Consider the following 23,514-nt stretch of genomic DNA (forward strand, 5'->3'; position numbering starts at 1 on the left):
GGGCGTGGTGGCGCACACTTTAATCCCAGCACTTGGGAGGCAGAGGCAGGTGGATCACTGGGAGTTCGAGGCCAGCCTGGTCTACAAAGTGAGTCCAGGACAGGCAAGGCTACCCAGAGAAACCCTGTCTCAAAAAACAAAAAACAAAAACCAAAATAAATAAATAAATAAAATAAGATAAAGAAAATTTCAATGCTCCAACACAATGTAACAAAAACCCCAACACCAGTCATGAGAAGACTTCTTCTGAGTTGCTAGGGTTGTCCAAGCGGTCCCCAAAACATTATAGTCTGTTGCTGTTGCCCTTACTTCCTCCCTGTACCTGTCCCCAGGAGGTGGAAGGTAAATCCTTATTGCGAAGACACTATGTACTCCAAGCACAGCTGGAACTGACCTAAAAGCCTCTTCCCTGAGAACTAGCTTCCATGTTACTGCTGTGGGGTAACTACCAGAGGAGACCACTTGGACATGGTTTCAAGGCAATAGAAAGTCTTTATTAGCTGTCTGGTGAATACACTGGTTGTTGGGATCAGAATAAAGTCCCAAGACTTTCTCAAGAGTGATATTCTTCTATAAACACACACACACACACACACACACACACACACACACACACACACACACACATTTTGGCTTGCCACACCTCAAATAGCAAGAACAGTTACTTAGGAGCTATAGCAGCCAAAAAAATATGGTTAGTACACTTAGAGACTTTCCAAGAACTATGGACTTTGATGGATTAGGTCCATGTTCTAATTTCAGCACGTCGTGCTGCCTACATGCTGGGTTCTAAGGCCTGAATGGCACTTCCATGACAATTGTGCTGAGGTCTGGTGACCTACAAAAGGTCCAGGGTCATCTTATAATACCAGACAACCTGCTAAAGGAAGGACGCAACCAACAGTCCTACCCAGCATCTTAACCTTTTAACCACATAAACAAACAGCGTGACACAATAATGCTAAGTGTATTAGTGCCACACGTACCTTGGTGGTAACCAACAATGCTCTAATTGAACTTAAGACCTACCTAACAAGAGGTAAAGCTGGTAACTGGAAACCTAGCCAATTTACCATGGCTAGTGAAGTCATGGATGTTGGAGAAAAACTTACAACCAGTGTAATCCCTAACTATATTCTAAGTGTTTGTCCACATAACCACAGGTAATTGTAGCCCTCGCCCTGAATTAAGTAACATTTGCAACAACAGAGACCATTACAGAAAGTCAAAACCAATCAGAATACAGATTTGCCAGAGCCTAGTCTCCACTGATAGAGCTACAACATAACTAACTCCTCTATACCTAAGGCCTAGGGATCATTGGGGAAGAAGGGACAGACAGATGGTAAGAGCCAGAGGAGCAGGAAGTTTGCTGTGAGATTGTGTCTCCTAGAAATGCCAGAAGCTACACCCATAAAGACTTACCAACACTGCTGTCTGAACGTGAACTAAACGAGGTTGACACCAATAGACATGCTGTGTGGACAGGAGGAAACTCACAAGACCTCAACCCCACACAAAGGACTACAGACAACCGAGGAATGCTCAGAGCAGGAGACATAGCTTCTCGAGGAGGAAAAAGCCAAACGGGCAGTCCTGAAAGCAAGTAACATTGTGCAGACTGAATAGGTTATATGCGTGTATTTAGGAATACACACACATGCACGCACACACATGTAATAACAATTCTTTTTTTTTAAAGAGGCCATATATTTGAAAAAGAGAAATGGGTGGTATATGGGAAGGGTTGGAGGGAGGAAAAAGAAGCGGGGAATGGTGAAATTATATTCTTAAGATCAGAGGAAGGGGAAGCAGGCTATCTGGATGAGACCTGATAGGCTGTGACCATATGGTGGGGGAGGAAGTCCCCTTCTGTCACAGGCCTAAGAGAGGGGAATAGGATGAAAGAGGGAGGGAGGGGGAATGGGAAGATACAAGTGAGGGGATAATAACTGGGATGTAATCTGAATAAATTGTTTAAATAAAAAAGAAAAAGAAAAAGATAATGGCAGCTCCTATTTAAAAAAAAAAGTCTTTGGTAGAAGGGAAATTGGTAGTACATATGTAAATTGTGGTATCAGGTGACCATTAGAAGACTCTTCCAAAAACGTGATAGAGTATGTGCTGTCTCCCACTGCTATGATTTCTTCTATTTCTACACTGGCTCACACTCAGAGAGAGTGCAAAATGATTTCCTTTGCTCAGTGCTGGCATAAGATTATACACAGGAGATCCTACAGACACACACGCAGTCAGGATTTGCCTCCATGAGCCGCCTCCCTGTGATAAATGGCTCGTGGGGAAAGACAAATGAAGCTTGGAAACGCGAGAGCTGTTTCTCAGCATAATTGGTCTCAAGGTGTTGTCACTGAGAACTCCCGGTGAGGGGAAATGGATCGTGTCCCAGGGAATCACAGGCACACAGGAGAAGGGGCGTTGTGTGGCATACGGCGGGAGAGCTGGCTCCAAGGATGAGTCAAGCACACAGTGATGGTGGCTCTAAGCAGGGGCAGAAAGTGGATTCGGCTCAAAAGGCAGCCGTGGGACACTTGCCACCAGGTCTCATTGTGCCCGCTTTTCATTTCACAGTTCAGTTTCTGGGTGGGCGAAAAGCCTGGTTGAGGGACGCTAACTGGAACGCTTTGCACGGCATCTCCTGGACCATTTCCCCAGCTTTGCATCTCAAGTAGTTACTGGGTGAAGGAATTTTAATGATGCTCCATTAAGGCAATTAAACACTGCAACAAACAGTTCTGGGTTCTTGGGTTTGGCCTTGTTAAAAATATTTGTTTCAGTCTAATTCGTGTGTGTTTGTTTTAATTCATATTTTTATTTATTTGTTAATTTGAGGGAAGCGGGGCTGGGCGTGGTTCAGGGAGGCAGGGATGAAGTCCAGGGACAACGTTGTGGAGTCAGTTCTCCCCTTGCTGTTATACATGGATTGAATGCTGGGACCAAACCCATATGATTAGGCCTTTATTACTGGGCTACCTTAGCATCCCCAATTTCTACTTCTTTAACAGTTGAGACAATTCTTGGCTCTCAAAGGACCACTGATTCAGATTCCTTTTTGTTTGGATGTAGGCAAAAGGTAGTAAATGTATTTTAGCTTTGTATAGAGAAAAGGAATGTTTTTACAAGAAACTCATTAAATTGCTTTTTTAACTTAAAACTATTTTGAGCTAGTTTTTTTTTTTTCCTGTCAGAGCCTAATTTAGGCGGAACCATGGGAATTGACTAATAGAGAACTGGCTGGCCTAAATCCCTGAATTGTTCGATTTAGTATAGGAATGTATGGACACTGTTTGTGAGTAACAATTTTAAGCAGTTTTGTTGCCATTTCAAACCAAAAAAAGTCAGGCTGAATTGAGACTGACCCTTGAGACTTGGGGCATCTCTGAAATGTCACCGACATCTCCAGTCCCCGGTGCAGCCTGTTTTATCTTAAGCTGAGCCCATCTGACACTTGATAACTAACTCTAACCTGGGTCTGGACTGCTGTCTTCCTGAGCTAGAGGCCTCAAGCTGAGGCAGAGTGTGTGTTGGTGTCAGCTCTGTGGTAGGATGTTGTCGGATAAGTGAGACTGTGGGAGAATGGTGAGGTCCATACTCGAAAACTGGCTGCGGTCTCTGCGGTATTTGATGTTTTCCCCTGAGTATATATTTGGCTTGTTCTACCAGCTTCTACATCACTCAGTATGTCCATCATTCCTCTAGGCTAAACGCAGGTCCCTGGAACTCACCTCCTCCCCATCACATGGATCTAAAATGGAGTCTTTTAAGGCAGCTAATGATTCTCTTTAAATGTAAAACTTCTACTGTGGGAGAGATAAAAATCATACAAAAACGTGTGAAAGCATTTTTGTTGTTCTTGCAGAAACCCTGGGGCTGTTCCTATATGATATATTAAAAAAAAAAATAATTTCCGCTCTGCCATTTCATTGTTGTTGTTGGCCAGTTCTGTAAGTGGATCCTGGCTATAGAATATGAACCCTAATAAAGATATTATATGTACATTTAGAAATAAAACAGCCAAGGCATATACGACAAAGTGAACATACCCTTGATGTTGCATAATTGCCAGCTCATATGTAAAATTTTTCTGATACTGGTTATCTTGTTTATTTTAGTGCTGGGGGATCTCATGCTGAATGTGCACTCTACCACTGAGCTACACCTCCAGGCCACTGGGGGTTTGAAGGATTTTGGTTCTTAATTCTTGTATCTCTTATCACAATAGTATTAAGTTCTAGATATCATATGGCCCCTCCCTTTACTCCCGCCATCATTTTTTCTTATATGTTGTTCATAATTCAACTGTACATCAGGAAAATTCCTTCACCCACATTCAGCCAGCCAGCCCCATTCTAAGTGTTTCTTCTTTCTGCTCCCGTAGTGTCCTGTGTCCAGTCCTTAGAGGTTCCTGATACTGTCAGTTCCCATTGGTCAGTGCCTTTGGATTCATTCTTGCATTCCTAATGCTTAGTGGAGTAGTATTTCAACTTATTTTTTTTTCTCATTGGCATTAATATTATCAGTAGCAATTACTGACCACCTACTGTGTGCAAGGTCTTCTGTTACATGCTTCATATACTTCCCCGTACTTAATCCAAGTACTTGAGAATGTAGGCCCATCATCATATCCTCAGATGCAGAAGAAGCTAATTCTTTAAGGGAGCATCACTTGACCAAAGTACCAGGATAGCAAGATGGGAAGAGGTCAGATGGCACAGCCAACAGAGAAGGGAACACATTTCAAGCCAGAAGACTGAGGCTTGCTCTTGGTCTACTACTTTCAGCTGTAAGATTAGGAGCAAACTCTGTTCAGTTGTGTCAGCTACAGCTTCCCCACTTATTATGTGAGGACCGTAAAACATCTTTATCTCATTAAATTCTGAGGGCTACCAAGATAATGCATTTACTGACACTTGAAACTTGTGGGTTTTTTTTAGAACAGTCACTTTCGTCACTGTTCTGGTTTGGGAATGACTACCTTCCATGCTTTCCCTCTGGTCCTGTGGTTCTCAACCTGTGGGTCGTGACCCCAATGGGGGTAGCACATGGGATGTTTATATTATGGTTCATAACAATAGCAAGGTTACAGCTAGGAAGTAGCAATGAAAATAATTTTATAGTGTGTGTGTGTGTGTGTGTGTGTGTGTGTGTGTGTGTGTGTCACCACGACATGAGGACCTGTATTAAAGGGTCACAGCATTAGGAAGGTTGAGAATCACTAGAGTCTGGTCATTTGATACAGATCGTGAAATCATGTGCACTTACCATGTGACTATGGGATAACTTCTGAGCTACTTCAGTAGTAATGTCCCTCTTTTCATTTTTTTCTATAGAATTCTATTACTAAGACACTGGGTTTCCTGGATTTGAGTGTCATATTTTAATAATATTTTTAATCTTATTTTCCACAACTTTGCTGTGTATGTGTGTGTGTGTGTGATTCATGCAACTGACTGAGAATTTCTTCAAATCCTTTTCTTATTATTGTCCCTTCCTCTTTCTGTTTCTCCTCTTGCTCCTCATCCTAAGGTCACATTTTTATTTTGTTTTATTTTATGGGTATAGACAGTTTGCCTGCATGTGTATTTATGTAACCTGTGTGTGCAATGCCCAAAAGGGCCAAAGGATGTATCCCTAGGCCTGGATGTTGAAAATTCAACCTGTGTCCTCTGGAAGAGCAACCAATAGTCTTGATCACTGAGCCTCCTCTCCAGCTTTACTGTCATATTTTTAACCAGAAAGCATTTTTTTTTGTTCTCTGAAACCTGTTTTTAATAATATTTTAATAAGTATAATAGTTTCTCTGATTAATGACACATCATTTTCTATTTTCTCTTTTTGCATAGTCTGACTTTACTAAATCAGATTAAGCATTTTTTTTAATAGCTTAAGGGAACTTGCATTTTTTATTTTGGCCTCTTGTGTTTTAAAGTTGGCAACCTTTATCGTTACATGGATACAGAAAGGTAAGCACTCTTGAAGCTCTTGGAAAAGCAATTTGTAACACTTGGTGGTGGAAAGTAGCTAGGGTCCCTGCAAGTCTGAAAGATTCACACCTTTTGATGAAGAGCCAGCACCAGAGAATTGCAAGGGAAACTACAATGAGTTTCCTAGCCAAGGCAGGAAAAAAGAACAAGATTTACTTTCTAATATTAACTAAAAAATTAGCCAAAATATACACTAAATCGGTTCCAAAAATTGAATAATAGGCATCACAGAGACCTTTCAGAAAGAAGTAGCTGAAGTCCTGTCCAGCTAGCTCACCGTTAGGAGGCGGCTTCCAATCACAGAGCCGGGCAAACAGAGCCTGGCGCTGTTAATTAGGTGAAGAGGTGGAAACTGCAGTTTGGGAAAACAAAATGGAGCTTGAGAAGGATGAAGAAAGGAGGAAGGAGAGGAAGAGGGAGTAGGCAAGGAAGAGGAAATGTGTAACATACAGTGAGGGTTAGAGAAGGGAAGAGAAGGAGGGAGGGGAGAGAAAGAGAAAGAGCGTGCAGCAAGGCACTACTGAGAGAGGTTTGGTCTGAGCATCGATTTGTGTGTGTGTTTCTCTGAGTTCAGAAAAATAAATATCAGAACGCAGTAGGGAGAGCAATGATTGCAGCTCCTGGTCCCACCAGGCATCGGGAACAGATGGGGTAGAATCTTAAACAGTGTTCCCTTAGTAGCCTCCTGAATCAGCTTCTGACTAAGGATTGCTTTGAATACCCCCTAACGATGCTCCGAAACAAGCCTTGGAAGCATCCAGCTGACTCTATGTTACCTTCCAACTTGCTAGAAAGACATTCAGCTGTATTTAAAGGGATGAGACAAAGTAGAAAGGTGATGGGCATCACAGAAGGGTATCTATTATTAATATGCACCCTATGTTCAAGTAGGTCAAAGAAGAAAGTGCATTTGGAAGAGAAATGGAAGACACATGTGTGTATACACGCATATATATTTATACACAGATATTCAAGAACCAAAGCAGGCTTTTAAAGATAAAAATATCCTTCTGGGGTGAAAGGTTAGGTTGGATTAACAGCAGATGTGTTACTGGAGAAGAAAAGTAAAGTAAATATATGTCTAGACAAAAACTACAAAAGAAAATAATAAAAGAAAAGAAGAAGAAGCATAAACTATCCGGAGAGAGCACAAAGAGCAGGGAGCCCCAACAGTCCTAAACGGAACCTCCTCCACTGTCCAGCATTCTGCAATCTAGACTGCGTGTGAAATCCATGAAAAAAAAAAAAAAGTTCTAAAAGCTTCCAAGTTTGATCAAACTATAAACTTGCAGATCACCACAGAGTACCCTGAAAGAAAGAACTCAAACAGAAAGTCACAGGGAGCCAGTCCTGCCCTGAGATGCCCCGCCTGGGCCATGCTACAGCCTTGGGGTGTTCTCAAATAATGGAAGGAAGCTTTGACAATCCCAGTGTGGGGTTTTTAGTGGCTGCGGACCATGCAGCTAGACCTTCCTGGTATGAATGACCCTGCTGTCCCTAGGCTGTCTCAGATGTCAAGGAAGATGCTCCAAAGGTGTGTCTGAAGGACATGGCCCCAAGCAAGGTCCCACTCACAGCAGTCTAAAGATGCTACCGCTGTCTACTCTTTTGTGTGTGCGTGCCAGCGGGGAACGTGGTACATAACAGCTTCCCTCATCCTCCTGAGCACTGAGCCAGTTAGACACTGGGACGCCTCTGTAACAGCACAGTTAATCTTTGCCTCCCTCTGACAAAAATCCACGGCACAAACCACTTCAAGGGCGCGGGAGGGCGGGGAGAAGGATTTATCTTCGCCTTCAGAAGGTTGAGTCCATTTGGTTCGACACATTTCTGGGCTCATTGTGTAGCAGGAGTCTGTAAGGGGCCCAACAACACCAGATGTAACCCTTCCGCGGTGGGTGCCCTACTTCTAAGTAAGCCTCAAAGCAAAGTCTCTAGAACCTCCCCAGGTGGCACCGCCAGCTGGAGACCAAAAAACTTAACACAGGAACCCGCAGGGGACATTTCAAAGCCAGTGATAACAAACCCCCAGGGATCTTCTGGCTCATTCCACCCCCCCACTCCCCCACCCCCAGCCACCCCGCACTTCCTCCAGTTGTAAAGTGGGACAGACTCCTGAGCAGTGATGTCATTTTCTGCTTGTTCTTTTTTCTTTTTCTTTTTCCCCTCCCCCTTGGTAAGATCTTTAGAGTTCAAGACTTTCATAGCATTTCCAGGCTGCCGATGACACTTTGTTCTGGTCACCTTTATGCCATTCCGGTAATCTGTGGGGTTTGCAGTTAAGTGAATAATTAGGATATGGCTTAGTCTACCCTTTTGAGCCAGTCTTTCTAAATCTGCATGTTTGGAATATCTCCCCATATGTTTGCTTTCTAATTTTTCCCTAACTTGTGAATTTGTAGCTCATGTTCTTTGCTTTGTTATTCATTACTATAATCCTTTTTTTTTTTTTTAAAAGGAGATTATCAATTCCAAAACATGCGCTATGCATTTTTGTTTCCCCGAGTTGAGACATGTCAGACCTCATCTGTCCTGGTTAGTTTTATGTCAATTTGACGCAAGCTAGAGTTCATCTGAAATGAGGAAGCCTCAATTGAGAAAATGCCTTTGTAAGATCCAGCTGTAAGGCATTTTCTTAATCAGTGATTGATGGGGAAGGCCCAGCCCACGATAGGTGGAGCTATCCCTTGGGTGGCGGTTCTGGGTTCTACAAGAAAGTAGACTCAGCACGCCATGAAGAGCAAGCCAGTAAGCAGCACCCTCCTCCGCCTCTGCATCAGTTCCTGCCTCCAGGTTCCTGCCCGGTTTGAGTTCCTGTTCTAGCTTCCTGTGATGATGAACAGGGATATGGAGGTGTAAGTCAAATAAACCCCTTCCTTCCCGACTTGCTTTTTGGCCATGGTGTTGCAGCAACAGAGACCCTCGCTAAGACACTATTGGTAGTTATTCCTTCTGGCCTCAATCTCTTGGGCAGTCCTTCACAGGTCCCCAGGGAGGGTTTTCAATGCAGTTGCAGAGACTCTTGTCACTTATGACAGTTCTAATGAGCACTCACGGAGAGTGTTATTGATTATGCATGACTCTAACAGGGCTCTACAATAAGTCTTTTGCATATATTATATTTTTACATATATTAATCTTTTCAAACAAACTTGTGCTATGTTTAGGTCATTGAATGTACTGAGGAAACCGAGGCATTGGTGAGTTATGTGAAAACATGGTTAGGTCTCAATGCACGGAGAGGACGGAGACTGAAGCATGATTCTGCCTGTTGGCAAAGTTTAAGCTAGCACACTTACGTAGAATCCTTTGGGATCCTGAAGCCCCATTGCCAGTTACTTGGATCCAGAACCCAGACTCCGTGTGTTATTATTTCGTTTTTTTCTATACTTTGCCTGTATTTTCTATTTTGTGGTAATTCTTTAGAAGTTACATATTTTAACTATATAATGTTTTCAGTGCCTTCAATGAGACTTGGTGTTAATTAGTCACAGTTACACAATATTTGATAACCCTGTTAATTGCCCAGGCTCTATTTTGGGCAACTACTGCCCTAAAGGAGATTTTTTTTTTCATGCCCAGCTATGAGACACTTTCCTAATTTATCTCATGTATTGTCCTTTGATAGCACTCTCTTTGTGGTAGATTATTTAGAAGGTTTTTTTAGCTGATGCTGCTGTGTAATTCAACAGGCTTCCACTTGTAATTATGAAGAAAAAAAATCTAATGGAAATTTCCAGAATTGAGCTTGATTTCTTTGGCTCCTTTTCAATCAGGTGAAACTTCTTGGATGAGCCTGGCATCTGTCTCATCATTTTTTTTTTTTCTCCTCAGCTGAAAATTTCAACTCTCCAGTTACCTTTGAAAATTGCAGGTCAATTTGTAATGACGGCAAAGCGGCCATCTTCAATAGATCCTTGAGAGTGGTCTGGGTTATCACCCTCCCGTCCTTGCCTAGACTGGGAGTTCAGCAATCTGTGTTAAAGAAAAGGAAAAAAAGTGACAGTGCCTTTAAGATGATAGTACTTAGTGAGTTATAGCTCCCTTCATTTTGCTGTGTGTTTTAGGGCCACACCTTTCCCAGCATTCCCGAGTTATATTCGGAAGCAGGAGGAAGTTGCATCTTCTTCAGAGAGAGCGGAGAATGGATTGGACTAAAAGGTACCTTGACTTTCCATCCCAAGATTACAGTGTTTGAGTGAAGGTACAGTTTTTACAAAGGGTGACTAGCTCTTACTCCCCCAAATTGCTTTTATTTGTTTAACTAATGTACAAAGTGTACTGCCATATAATTTGTAGGAAGCAACTGTTAAAAAATAAAGTGGACGGTTTTGGAAACTTCAGTCGGTATTTTGGTTCAGACAAATCACTGCAGATTGTAATGCAGTTCTCATTAGTGTCCTAAAACTGCAACATAAAATGTCTAGGAATTGTAAACACATGCTTCTTCTTCTTTTTATTTATTTATTTATTTATTTTTTTATTGACTCAGGCATCATAAAAGAATAAGATTAGTAAGCGATGATGGGAGTCTGGAAAGATGACTCGGTGGGGTGGTTAAGAGCTCTGATTGCTCTTCCTGAGGTTTAAGTCCCAGCACCCCCATGGTAGCTCTAATGGGGGGGGGGGGTCTGAAGCCCTCTTCTGGCCTCCTTAGGTAATAGGAGTGTATACGGCGCAGACATTTAGGCAAGCAGAACAGCCATACGCATCAAATTAAAACATGAAAGTTTATTTAGTTATTTAAGTTAATTATTAAATTTAACATTTGATTTTAATTTATTATTTAAAGTTATTAAATAAGTGTAAAACTTTAAGGTGATCATCTTATTACCAGATAACAGTTATGTGGAATACTGTGACAAATGTGACTCTTGGTGTGGAATGTGCTTGGTTACACGGTCGTGCATGCCTTTAATCCCAGCACTCGGGAGGCAGAGGCAGGCGGATCGCTGTGAGTTCGAGGCCAGCCTGGTCTACAAAGGGAGTCCAGAAAAGCCAAGGCTACACAGAGAAACCCTGTCATGAAAAAACAAACCAAACCAACCAAACAAACAAAAAACCAAAACCCCAAACCAAACCAAACCAAACCAAACCAAACCAAACCAAACCAAACAAAACAAAAATCCAAAGGAAAGTTTCCAATGGGTTTTGACTAAGGAAGAAGCTGGCTTTTCCCAAACAAGGAATCTGTGAAGCCCTGGGCCATCTCAAAGGCTGTCATGGTCCCGAGTTACTTCATTTTCCTACTTTTTTTTTTTTGTCCTTGGAGTGTGCTTTTCAGTTTCTGGCTGGTGGCATTCTGGGAGCACTTATGACTGTGTTCTAGGTCAGATGGAAGGAGACAGACAGACAGACAGACAGACAGACAGACAAAAAACCCAAGTTGACACCCAAGTATGGCTAGGACTTTCACGCCCTTTGCTGTGTTTTGTAGCCTAGTTGTTTTTGTTTAGACCCCATTTGCTGAAGCTTGGGTCCACACTGAGATCGAAGGTAGATGGATGTTTCCAGCTGACTGGGAAATTGCCGCCTTGAGCTAAAGTGGGTTACTTTGCTTAGAGAGGCAGAAGGGAAGACGGTATTTTAGCATGTGTGATGCACAGTGTCTGTTACACCAACTGATTCTAAAAACATCTCAAAGCAGGTGCCTCTGAGATCTGCGTGTCCAATAAACACTTTAAAAAACAATTTAAAATCGCACAAGGATAGCCTGGGTTGCTTTGAAATAAGATCCTTCATTGTGTATTTTATAAAAATATAAATAGATAGTTTTAAAAAGATTTCTGAGTTAGGAATTTTAGGTTAAGCATAGTTGAACAGCAGGGGCCCTTCTAAAATTTTCAGAGAGAGAGAGAGAGAGAGAGAGAGAGAGAGAGAGAGAGAGAGAAATAAGATGACACAGTTCCTAACGTATTTAGCTGCAGAACTGACTTTCTGTGACAGAGCACAGAGGGTGGGAAGATCCGGTTTTAAGGCCAGCATAAAAGAACCTGCAGTTTGAGAAGTGATGAGCAGGATTTTATCTTACAGCTCTGCAAGAGAAATTCTTATCTTTGTACCAAAACCTAAGTTAAAACTACCTTCAGAATACTTTTTTTTTTTTTAAACAAATTCTGGTTGAATAGATAAAAACATTTCAAAAATACTTTGCTTAGTAGCAAAATCACCAGGTCTCTGTGGAGCCTCTGGTGTCTCTCATCCACAGAGCTTCCTTTTTGCTTAAGGAGCCAGCCTTATTAACACCTATATTCACGCCCCATCTTATTCTTGTAGCATATTCTTTTGGTTTGTGGGTTTCTTTCTTTTTATTTTTAATTTTTAATTAAAAAAATTTTTTTTTTTGATTTTTTGAGACAGTTTTTCTGTGTAGGCTCTGCATGCCCTGCACCTTTCTTTGTAGACCAGCCTAGCGTCAAACTCCGAGCGCTGAGATTGAAGTGCGCACCAGCGCAAGGTGCCTTCATTGACTCTTTTATCAAAAATCTCCACGTACTCATAAGGAACTTGTGTGGTTTGAATTGGTAAGATCCCCAAAGACTCCTGTGTTTGAATGCTCGGCTCAGGAAACGGCATAACGAGGAGGTGTGGCCTTGATGGAGTAGGCGTGGCTTTATTGGAGGAAGTGTGTCACTGTGGAGACGGGTTTTGAGGTCTCATATATGTATATGCACAAGTGGGGCCAGTGAGAGACAGTCTCCTCTTGTCTGCCTGCTGATCAACATGTAGTACTCTCAGCTCTTTCTCCAGCACCATATCTGCCAGCATGCCGCCATGCTTCTCGCCATGATGATAACGGACTAAACATCTGAAACTACAAGCCAGCCCCAATGTTTTCCTTTATAAGAGCTGCCTTGGACATGGTGCCTCTTCACAGCAATAGAACCCTAACTAAGACACCAGGATCACAGATGGGTCTTGAGTTCCTCACTGTACCCCCCTTTTCAGAGTTGCGCTGCCGGCAGAGGAAGGTGTGGGAAAACATGGAAGTGAGGCTATGTGCACAGAAAAGGAAGGATGGTTGAACGGAAAATGTCTCAGGGATCTGGGAAGGCTAGAATAAAGTCCATAGTGCCAAGGAAGTTAGTGGTTAGCTAAGCCAACATCGGCACAGCGGCCCCCTTCTTCCTGCTTACAAAGGAGCGAAAGATACCTCTTACGCTAATTCTTCAAATGTACCTGTTACGTAAATAAGTCAGTGCGTTGCTTGGGCTGGCACTGTTGGGCCCGCGCTGACCGATTTCCTTCAATACAAGGGAGGTTGAAAGGGAAAAAGAAATCTCTTTTTCAAAGTGCCCCATTTGGACAAGATATCCCTCTCTCCTGTCTGTGTGTCCAATCAGCTGCAGATGAATAACTTATCAAGAATAATTTTAGTAGGAAGAGAAAAAATTAAAGGAGTTCGTGGCGGGTCTGAGTGAAACAGCACCTTCTCTTTCTCTTATTTAAAAATTTCAAAATGGCCGGGACAGTGGTGGCGCTCACCTTTAATCCCAGCACTGGGGAGGCAGAGGCAGGTGGATCTCTATTTCTTCCCTCCCCTCAAAAAAGATCAAGAGAAGAAACGTGTTACTATGTGTTGCTAAAAGTAACTAGTGTCCAATGAAGCAAGAAGACAGGGACTCTGTTAAAGAATTCAGAACCAGTACCAGACAGTACATTCTTTGAGGCCTGGGAGTCTGGTTTATGGTACTCATTTATTTTGAAGTAGGACCAGAACTAACCGCAGTGAGTGACAGTAGCAAAGGGGAGGCTTTTGTTTTCATTATGACCAGAAGCCTGCATTTGATATACATGACCTGTTCTGATTGGCTATTTGTCTCCATTTTCCTCTCCCCGCCCCTCGTCCACCTACATCTGAGCAGAGGTTGAAAATATCAGATGCTTGTTCACTGTGCATCCTTTGCAGCAAGGAATGGTTATATGTATAGGACAGCCAATGAGGTCCAGAAGGAATTCTGTGAGGTTCTTTTGTTTGTTTATTTATTTATTTTTATTTTTTTCATACTATATATTCTGATCACAGTTTCCCCTCCCTCATCTTCTCCCAGCTCTTCACCTTCTCTCTTCTTAGAAAACAAATAGGAACACACACACACACAGACACACACACACACACACACACACACACACACACACACACACACACACACGCACACATGTATTAAAAAAGAATCCTACAGTTAGATGGCCACTATTAAACAAGTATTCAAGGAAATAAAATACAAAGTCCGGAAAGATACCTAAATATATGTAAGAATTTAGCGTATAAAAAGTAGTCATTTCAATAGAGTTTTTTTAGAATGCTTTATAATAAACCAAAAGAAAGTTCTCATCAGTCAAGAATACTCTGACTGTCAGTATAAGACCAACAACTAGTGCAGGCTTGAAATTCTAAGGGATTGCTTTTTATACCATAAAATCCAAAAAGAGGAGGGTCCGTGATGGGCTTGGTACCCAGGGAGGTTTCCACAGCCCCTGCCTTTCCTTCTCACCATCCTTAGAATATTGGCACTCTGTTTTGGTACTTAGTCACACATGACCCAAGAGGTTGGTCACAAGTCAAGATGTCAAGCCCTCACATTTGAAAGGCAGAAGGTAATTATGGCCATGACAGGGAGAGAGGCTGTCCTGGAGGATCACACTCTTTTCAATAAGCCGTAGCCTGTCTTTCAAAAGCCACCCTGTGAATTCCCAGGTCACAGCAGCATGCACAGAGCCTGCACAGGTTCAAGCCAGACAGGGTCTCTCATTCCTAACCAAGAAGCCATTTCAATTTCACGGCGACTTGCAAAGGAAAATTAGCTTTCTCCACTGGAGTCTCACTGGGTGTATAAACCACACTTAAGGGCAGGTGCCATGCCTAACAGTAGATGGCCAACATAAAATGAACTCAGTGGTATTTTTGTAAATTTTTTTTGTTTGTTTCATGCTTTGATATTTTGTTTTGGGATTTTTAATCTTACCGGTCCTTTTGCTTGTTCATTATGTTGTCTGATTTTGTATTTGTGTGTGTGTGTGTGTGTGTGTGTGTGTGTGTGTGTGTGTGTGTGTAATGTGTAGGTGCTCAAGGAAACCAGAAGAGCCTGGAGTTATAGGCAGTTGTGAACAACCAGATGTGGATGCTAACTCCGGGGCTGTGGAAGAACAGCAAGCACTCTTAACAGCTGAGCCATCTCTCCAGCTCCTATATGGCCTTTCAGTAACTGTCAGGGAAAGTTTAGGATCAGTACTGTTTCACTTTATGAGTTATGATACTTCTTTTCAACTTTGTAATGGCCTCAGGTCTAATTTCTCTACATCCAGTCGACAGTTCCTTTAACTATCCTGCGTCCTTAAAAGAAAAAAAGAACAACTATATAACTGGCAACAATGTAGACATTATTCCATTATTTTCTAGAAAGACAGGGCTGTTGGTGGTTTGGAAGTTTTTCTTTCCTTTTCCTTTTGCTCCAGGAGTCCTGGGATTACAGGTGTGCGCCATTACATCCGGTGTGGATGTTCCTTTAAAAGGTGATGACTCTTCATAGAATAGAGGAAAACAATGTCAAGTACAATGTGATTTTGACAGAAATAAAGAAGGTTGTCTGGGGCCTGAAATCTCTGAAGTCTTTATGGTTGAGGAGGGAATACAATTGGAAATTTGGGGCCAATGACTCCAGAGAAATCAACAAGGAAGGACGACCCAGCTGCATAGTAAGGTGTGAGCCTCCCGCTCTCCTGTGCAGCGATAATCCATTTCCTCACTGTCTGAGACACACTGCAGTGTGATGGGAGTTCAGAGGAAGGAGGCTCCGTGCTTTGCTAACTGGCTTGTCAGCTGGGATGCGTGTTTCGCTTGACACTTGATTAGAGGTTAAATGAATTGGAAAAAAAAAAAAGGTCGTATATGTTGCTTTTGCACTTATTGTTACAGCAATTATCTGTATTTTTCTTCTGCCAGCTTGATAGAATACATTTAAGTAATTATCCATGGAAGAAAAGCAGAGTTTGGAATGGCAAAGGGGCAACCGGGATTTGAAGCCACTAGTTCTTTGATAGGTAAGGATCCTTATCTGGAAATTGGCTAACATGGTTGATAAGCCTTGAAAGCTGCCTTTTAGGACCTGCCAAAATGAAATCATGCAGTTCTGAAAAAAAAAAAAAAAAAAAAAAAAAAAAGAAAAGAAAAGTAAGGAACCCTTCTCCGCAATCAAATCAAATACACAATTATCTAGCTTATTTTTTATAATGTTTATTTATTTTATTTATACAGCGTTCTGCCTTCATGTAACACTTACAGGCCAGAAGAGGGCGTCAGATTTCAGTATAGATGGTTATGAGCCACCATGTGGTTGCTGGGAATTGAACTCAGGACCTTTGGAAGAGCAGCCAGTGCTCTTAACCTCTGAGCCATCTCTCCAGCCCCTCTAGCTTATTCTTAAATAGTCAGCCTAAAATTACAAATCCTTTCTGAGTGAAATAATTTATAACTTCTTGCCCAGTGTTGTGGTTTGAGTAAAACTGGGCCCCCATAGGCCCACTGGGATTGGCACTACTAGGAGGTATGAACTTGTTGGGGGTAGGTATGGCCTTGCTGGAGGAAGTATGTCACTGTGGGGCAGGCTTTGAAGTCTCATATGCTCAAGCTATGCCCAGTGTGACTCATAGTCTCCCTCTGCTGCCCGTGGGTCAAGATGCAGAACTCTCAGCTCCTTCTCCAACACCATGTCTGCCTGCATGCCGCTATGCTTCCCGCCATGTCTGCCTGCATGCCGCCATGCTTCCTGCCATGTCTGCCTGCATGCCGCCATGCTTCCCGCCATGTCTGCCTGCATGCCGCCATGCCTCCCATCATGTCTGCCTGCATGCCGCCATGCTTCCCGCCATGTCTGCCTGCATGCCGCCATGCTTCCCGCCATGTCTGCCTGCATGCCGCCATGCTTCCCACCATGATGACAATGGGTTGAACCTTTGAAGCTGTGAGCCCTTTGTAAGAGTTGCCGTGGTCATGGTGCCTCCTCATAGCAATAGAAACCATAAGACAGACATCTGGTATTTATTGAATGCCCACTATGCCAGTTGCTGCCAGGCAGTGTTCCAAATGCAGGGGATACAGCCACGAATCCTTTAGAGGAACGCTTCAAATCACATGGATCCATTACCCACCCCCCTCGGAAAAATAGACACCAAGCAACAAATCAACGGTATGCTAAAGTCTTATGGAGAGAAGTGGGAGGGAGGATAGAGGATGACAGAATTGGGTGCTGATAACGTGATATTTAATGAAAGCCATAAGTGGAGTAAAGAAACAATATGTATAGCTTTCTGGAAAGTGGTGTTAGAGTAAAAGAAACACCAGGCACAAAGTCCTGAAGAAGGAACACGTTTGGCACATGCAAAGATCACAAGCAAGTAAAAATAACTTGAGAGGCACGTGCCATCCAATATGTAGTTTCAGATGTTTTATAAGTTGCTGGGTGATTGTGGCACACGCCTTTAATCCCAGCACTCGGGAGGCAGAGGCAGTTGGATCTTTATGAGTTCAAGGCAAGCATGGTCTGCATAGTGAGTTCCAGGACAGCCAGGACTACACAGAGAAACCCTGTCTTAAGAAAACAAAATAAAGGAGCTAGAGAGATGGCTCGGTGGTTAAGAACACTGTCTGCCTTCCCACAGGTCCTGAGTTCAATTCCCAACAACCACATGGCAGCTCACAATCCTCTATAGTGGGATCTAATGCCCTCTCATGGCACACAGGTGAACATGCAGATAGAGCACTCATACATAAAAACAAATAAGTAAATAAATAAATCTTAAAAAAAAAAGAAAGAATTATATAAAAAAGCAAAAAATAAAAAAAATAAAAACCCGAGTGATTATAGTTCTCCATGAGGCAGAGCGATTATGAATTCAAGGGCAATCTGGGCTATATAGTAAATGACTATCTTAAAAAGCAAACACAAAAACCAATAACAACAACCAGGAGAAAGTTTTCCTAGCTGCAGTGTGAGAGAGGCAGAGAAAAGAAAATAAAAGATAGTGCCACCTTTAAAGAGGGAGCAGGGGGGACACAGCCACAGAATGTGGCCCCAAAAGATGCTGAAAGATAAAAGGAAAGGTTTCCGCCAGGAGCCTCCAGGAGGGACCAGACGTGCCCACACCTTGACTGTGCCCCTGTGCCCCTGTGCCCCTGTCAGACTTCTGAAATACAGAAATTCCCGCAATAAACACGCTTTTCTGTTTACTTGTTTGTTTTTGCTTTTGTCTTTGTCCCCATGTTGTCCTCCCCCCCCCCCACCCCTGCCCGCCCCACCAGCTGCCCTGGCTTTGAACTCCTCCTGCCTCTGCCTCCCCTAGTGCTGGGATTTCAGATATGCGCCACTGCACCTGGATAACATGCATTGCTTTAAATTGCTAGTTTGTGCTGGTTTTCATGGACGTTGTAGGAAAATTGGGAATTTGCTGTATTTCCAAACTATCACTTTTAGATGAAATCAGTGGTTTTTAGGGTGTTTTTGTTTTGTTTGGGTTTGGTTTTGGTTTTTCAAGACAAGATTTCTCTGTGTAGCCCTGGATGTCCTGGAACTAGCTCTGTAGATCAGACTAACTTTGGACTCACAGAGATCCTCCTGCCTCTGCCTCCTGAATGCTGGGACTAAAGGTATACGTCATCACGCACAGCCCAGGTTTTTATTCTATTTTATTGTTTGGTTTCTCTGTGTAGCCTTGCCTGTCCTGTACTTGCTTTGTAGACCAGGCTGGCCTCGAACTCACAGCGATCCGCCTGCCTCTGCCTCCCGAGTGCTGGGATTAAAGGCGTGCGCCACCATGCCTGGCTCAGGTTTATATTATTAAATGTAGTTCTGTTGTATATTCTCCCTCACCTTTCCTCTTGGCCTTCCCCGTATCTGACACCTATTAGCCCTCTCTGGACAGTAGCTGCTGCATAAGACATTGTACTTTTTCCTGGTTCACTGAGGGCGTAGTAAACCAGTTTAGCAGAAGGAAGAAGCTCGGAGGGCCAAATTTATTTGTCAACTGTCTGAATCCATGTTCCCAGATATTTGACAAATTATTACTGTCGATGAGTATGTTAATTTAAAAGTCAAATTTTAAATGGACATTATTATCATTTTCTGTGGCTCCAGAAGAGGGCTCTGCGCAGGCGTGGTAAGCCCAGCAACACTGTGAGTACCTCTAGCCCATTGTTATTTTAGATTTACAACTCCTAATTGCATACATTCATGGATACAGGATGATGGTTTGATATGTGTTAAACAATGTTGGATGACTAAATTAAGCTAATTATTATATCCATCATCTTGTTTGCTTGTCGTTTTCAATGGTAGTGTATAGTGGTGGAATTCATAATGCCTGTCAGTGCAAATGCCAATGAGCAGTGCTGGCAACTGAATTTTTAAAGTTGTGCAGACTAAGAAGGCTCTGGATTAGCACCCTAAAAAGTGCCTAACATGTCTTCTCCAACCACCAGATTATATGGGGGGAAGTGTGTGTGTGTGTGTGTGTGTGTGTGTGTGTGTATGTGTGTGGTCAGTCACTCTGTACTTCTCCAGGGTTTCTGGTCTGGTGAGGGGTTAACTCAGAACAAATATTAACAGTGTACATATAGGTGCTAAGCTGTTGATAACATGCATGTGCAGACTCCAGTCTACACTATGGAAGACAGATTTTCTTTTAGTTATTTTGAGTAATAGTAAACAGTACTGTTGACTGTAGCTCCCCTGATATGTAATTGTTCTAGTTTGGGTCTCTTTTGCTCTGATAAAGACCGTGACTAAAAGGAACTTGGGGAGGAAAGGGTGTATTTCACTTTACCACCCCCAGGACCACAATCCATCACTTAGAGCAGAAACTTAAGAAGGAACCAAAACAGAAACCCTGGGGGACCACTACTTACTGGCTTGCTTCCCCTGGCTTGTCAGCTACTTTTCTTATACAGCCCAGGCTCTATAATGCCCTATAGACACACCCACAGGTTAATCCTGTCTTCCCAGGTGTGTCAAGTTGACAAGTGAAGCTAACTATTACAACGATAGACCTCAATAGTATGCTATATATGTATATGATATATATATGTATATACATATATACATATATGTATATATGTACACACACACACATATATATCTTCTAACATGTATGAAGATGTTTCAGGATGAGATTAACATTTAGATCAGGGGAGTCCAAGGACTTCCATGACTTTGGTGGGCCTCAACAAGCATCGGATGTCCTAATCAGAACAAAGACTGACCTCCCCAGAACAAGAAAGATTTCTGCCACTGAATGGCCTTAGATTTGACTTGAAACTCTTAGGTCTCCAGCCTACCTACAGCCTACCTACTGGCCTCTTCATATCTTGAACACTCCAAGTCTTTACTATTATACCAAAGCAATGGCTCTCAACCCATGGGTCACAACCATTGGAAAAGACAGTTTTCAAAATGGTCTTAGGAAATGAGATACCACTCAGTAACAAAATTACAGTTATGTGGTAACGATGAAAATAATTTTATGGTTGGGGGTATCGCTGTAACATGAGAAACCACATTAAAGGTTCACAGCATCAGGAAGGTTGAGAACCACTGGACTAGAGGGTGTTTGCCCATGTGTGAGCGCGCGCGCGCGCACACACACACACACACACACACACACACACACACACACACATCACCACCACCACCATCATGTCTGCTGGTTCTGTTCCTGTGAAGAACCTTCCTTAGTGCGAGGTAAGTTTGAAAAACTACCCTGCTGCCCCCATGCCTGTTTCTGGAGTCCTGGAAGCAGGCATGATCTGGGTTGGACAGATACAGACTGGCAGGGGTAAGCAGGGCAGGAGGAAGGTGCGACCCATATACACAGTGAGAAGAGGGGACACAAATGGTGTTATCTGCCCTTGAAGACTTGGAAAAAGAGTATCCTGTGTTTCCAGGGCTGCTGAAATCTGCCATGCCCAGGAGGCTGTTTCAACAGAGGATAAAGAGTTCAGAATTCTGTCCTGGGCTCTGTCTTATTTTGCCAGAACAGACACCACAACACAAGGGGCTTGAACAACAGAGATGTATTCTGCTTATATTTCTGGAGGCCTGAAGCCCAGGATCAATGGTTTCTCCCGCAGCCTCTGTCCCTGTAGATGGTCCCTTTGGCTGCCTGCTCTCAGGGTCATCCTCCGTGCATGTGTGCCTTTGGTGTCTGTTTGCGTGGCCAGACTATCCCTTCTGACACCAGTCAGAGTGATCAGGGCCCACCCTCAGGGCCTCACCTGAACTTAGTCACCTCTCTGAAGGCTCCAAATATAGTCACTCTCTAAGGGACTGAGACCTCAATATATGAAGTGTGTGTGTGTGTGTGTGTGTGTGTGTGTGTGTTATGTGAAATTCAATGTATAACCAGCTCCAAATGCTGACACAAGTATTTTCCCGACTCTCCATAGCACTTAGTACAGAGTGGAGGAGTAAAGATGGCCTACTGCTATCTAAAGAGAATGCAGCGAATAGCAGATTCTTTTCAGGGCATGACACCGGTCCCTGTGAGTCCATAGTCCAAGTGTTAACACAGAGGGATGGGAAGAGAGGCCCCAGTGACCTCCTCTTTGCCCCAGTTCACTGCCCAGCTGGCGACAGTTTATCAGCTGTGATCTCCAGGAGTAGAGACAGAATAAAGGTTAATGAGTCACTGCACCCATAGGTTTCTGCCTCACTGAGAGGCAGTCTGAGTTCCAGTCCTGACTCGGAAAAGCCCAGAAGCAAATATTTTCAGGGTGATGTAGAGAATGAGGCAACTGTGACAACGACAGGAAACTGGGACCTATCTTCCAGTTCCTTTTATAAATCCTTTTTTTCATCCCCTGCACACTTGCCAGTGACGTATGTTCTTTCTCTCCAGAGTAAGCTACTCTGTAACTTGGTCAAGGAAATGGAGTATTTTCCGGCCACTGTTGGACTGGAGAGCGTTGCTGCTGGCCTAAGGGCCAGGGGCCTGTGTGGGTAGAACACAGCATTACTAAACTGAACAAATCCGGGAACTGACTATGTAGACAAGGCTTGCTTTGAAGCTATATGAATTCTCTTTACTTTTTCTCTCTAGAAACTAGATTATAGGTTTCAACCATCACACCCAGCAGGGACAGGCAGGTTTCTGTGAGTTTGGGACCAGCCTGGTCTATGTAGTGGTTTCTAGGACAACCAGAACTACATAGTGAAACCTTGTGTCTAAATAAACAAACAGATAGATGAATAGAAAGAAAGACAGCTTTAAGAATAAAAAGAAGGAAAGAGATTAAAAAAAAAGAAAGAAAGTGGCAAGGGAACTTTATTCAAAAGCAAACTAATAATAAAGGGATATGCTGTCAAGAACAGCAGTGGACCTCTATAATGAAAACAATTCAAGGACTTCTGTCTTATTTAGGGTCTTATTGCTGTGAAGAGACACAGCCACTCTTAAAAAGGAAATCATTCAGACGGGACTACTATTTCAGAGGTTTAGTCCGTTGTGTCACGGCAGAAAGCAACAGCAGCACACAGGCTGACACAGTGCTGGAGGAGCTGAGAGTTCTACATCTTGGTCCAGAGGCTGTAAAAGGAGACTGTGTGCCACACCGGGCAGAGCTTGAGCACACAGGAAACCTCAAAGGCCACCCCAAAGTGACAGACTTCCCCCACCAAGGCCACACCTCCTAGTAGTGGTATTAGTCCCTATAGGCCAAGCATTGTTTGTCATTTCTGACTTCCTTTTATGGGGTCAAGAGAAAGGGCTTGGTTGTTAAGTGGCATAGCCTTTTAGTGGTTCTTATTTTAATTGGTAGGCTTGGGTTATGTAAGTCTTTGCTTCCTTGCTCACTGGGTATGCCCTTTCCCACAGTGTGTCTGATTTTAATCATATTCACAAACATGTGCATAGGCATTAAATGGGAGTAATTTTTTTTTTCCATGCTGGCAGCCTGATCTGAGATAGGGTGCGTTGTTAGGACAGGGGTGTGTGTGTATAGCCCAAACCAAGCAGAGTGCCAAGTGGCTAATGTATTCTCTGTGCTTGCCTGACTCAGGGAGGCCGTTAGGAATGCCAATTACGAAGCCTATATAGCGACCAGAAAAAGGACTTTATGAAATAGGAGCAGGAAACCCAATACTAGCTTCAGTGAACACTGGGATTACAACCGCTTGAAAGGTGGCTGTGTGTGAACTAGCGACGTGAACTTCTCTGTAAAAACAAAATTGTTAGGTGCTGTGTGGAGTTTTATGTTTCCTTCTCCATTCTATCTCCTTTCCTTTCTTATTAATATCACCTTTTTTTTTTCTGCTCAGGAGCCTTTTTTACCCCATCCCCAAGCCTATGGGTCTAGAGATAAGACATAGATTTTGGCAAAGCAAATCCCGTATCTCTTGGCCATGGCGTTTTATTTCCAGGCCAAATGTCCCAGACATGCAAGAGAGGGAATTTTGATGATACCATGAAAGAAGTGCCCTCTGCCAGGGTTTTTTGGGGTGTCGGTGAGGGAGAAAAGAGAGGG

At 43.0% G+C, this 23,514-nt stretch overlaps 1 long non-coding RNA gene across 2 annotated transcripts in view; it reads left to right on the forward strand.

Moving 5' to 3' along the window:
* The window catches only part of LOC311605786, a 192,665-nt gene that overhangs the window by 26,458 nt on the left and 142,693 nt on the right, over window positions 1-23,514 (forward strand). For both annotated transcript variants that reach the window (XR_014782088.1, XR_014782089.1), the window contains exon 2: window positions 10,070-10,163. This is a non-coding gene — a long non-coding RNA (uncharacterized lncRNA). The remainder of the gene's footprint in view (window positions 1-10,069; window positions 10,164-23,514) is intronic.

This window comes from Acomys minous (assembly GCF_964271855.1).
Source record: "Acomys minous genome assembly, chromosome: 9".
Taxonomy (NCBI): Eukaryota; Metazoa; Chordata; class Mammalia; order Rodentia; family Muridae; genus Acomys; species Acomys minous.